Source organism: Rattus norvegicus, chromosome 2, assembly GCF_021556685.1.
Source record: "Rattus norvegicus strain SHRSP/BbbUtx chromosome 2, alternate assembly SHRSP_T2T, whole genome shotgun sequence".
In the NCBI taxonomy this organism is placed as follows: Eukaryota; Metazoa; Chordata; class Mammalia; order Rodentia; family Muridae; genus Rattus; species Rattus norvegicus.
Window position 1 is genome coordinate 240,704,061 of NC_141535.1, and position 1,657 is coordinate 240,705,717.

The 1,657-nt window shown below is 42.3% G+C and overlaps 1 long non-coding RNA gene across 1 annotated transcript; it reads left to right on the forward strand.

Annotated features, from left to right (window-relative positions):
- Positions 1-792: 792 nt before the first annotated feature.
- On the forward strand, positions 793-1,369 carry LOC102547779 (uncharacterized). Its single transcript, XR_015678366.1, has 2 exons — positions 793-919; positions 1,061-1,369. It is a non-coding gene; the product is annotated as an uncharacterized LOC102547779 (long non-coding RNA).
- Positions 1,370-1,657: the final 288 nt, after the last annotated feature.

Below are 1,657 nucleotides of genomic sequence, written 5' to 3' on the forward strand. Positions count from 1 at the left end.
TACTATTCTCATGGTGAGCTGGCATGTACAGCATCCTGTGTTGGATGCCTACAGTCCACATTTATGCTGGAACTCATATTGGAAAGAGCCGTCATTTGGTTTTCATACAATAAACGTGTGTATCACTTTGTGGTAGACTCAAAAGCCCAAGTTATCCACATGCATACTATTTTTTTTAACTAATCGTTTCATTTCTTACTTAGAATTATCAGTCTTAGTCACTGTTCTACTGCTGTGAAAAGCCGCCGTGACCAAGGCAACTCTAATTGGAGGTTTGTCTTCAGGTTTGGAGGTTTAGTCCATTATCATCATGGCAGGGAACATGGTCACAGACAGGCAGGTACTGGAGCAGTGGCCGGCAGGTACATCCTGAGCTGTAGGCAGAGAGCAAGAGACCAGATCTGGCCTTGGCCTTTGAGACCTCAAAGCCCACCTCCAGTGACACACTTCCTTTAACAAGGCCACACCCACTTCAGGAAGGCCATACCTCCTAGTCCTTATAATTTTTTCAAACAGTTCCACTTCCTGGTAACTAAACCCTCCACCATATGAGTCCGTGGGGACAAATCTCATTCAAATCCCCATGACCACACAGTAGCTTCACGTGTTCATGAGGTATATACCATGATATTCCAGTACTGTACATGCTGTGTGAAGTTCAAATCATGCTAATTAGCATATCTACAGCTTCTCCGGGGGGTGGCTCAGCCTACTGCCAGCCTCTCCTCTTTATTTAATTGTACTGTTACGTCAAGACTTGTTCAACCTAAATATTTATTTATTCTTTTATAGGATGAGATGATAGATTCCATTTTAATTTCTTGGTAGAGTCCAGTATTGATCTTCCCACAGACAGGCACACGGAGGCAGCAGGATGAAAGTGCTGTAACATTATCCCAGGAACTCTGTCCACTCACAGGTAAATGCACAGGAGGAAGACCCCCGGTCTGAGCCTTAGTGTTTGACCAACCGTTTGCTAATTACCATCTAGAATCCAATTAGTGCTTGCATTCACTCCTTTGTGAGCTCCGACCTTTATTGGCCTTTCTGTCTTCTGCAGGACTTCACTGTGTTCTCGGCTACTCCTCTGGAAGCTTGCCTTCAGCTGATCCCAGGGAATGATTTCTCTACTGGAATAAGCTTTGGAACTGAGCTAAAAGCTGGACCATTTTCCCGGCACCTGAAAAATAGAAGAATTCAACACCCGATATTTCCTGTTTTCATTAACAAAAAAGGGACTTGTAACCACATTTCCAGTTTATCCAGGGAAGGTGACGCTGGATGTGTGCACAGGTAGATGGTTCACAGGGCCTCTCTAGACTTTCTGCTCAGTTTTGCTGTTTTCTGTATTAACAATAAAATATTTAAAATATACACAGAGTAAATATCTTAGCTATATAAGTAGGGACAATTTCCCAACTTTAAATATATTTTGTTTCAAGCCTCAGGTTGACTCTGGTTTGCCTGTCCCTCTTTATCTCTTTAAGGTTATCTGTGAGCTTCAGCCCAACTGTCTCCACTACTGTTCACTGAATGCTGCTTCCTCTGAAGTTGCAGTAGCCAGGTAGAAATTGTCAGGACTTTAATTGTGATTTTTTTTTTTCAGTCTAAGTAGCAGTTTTCAATTATAAAGACAATAGTACAGAAACACAGAAAT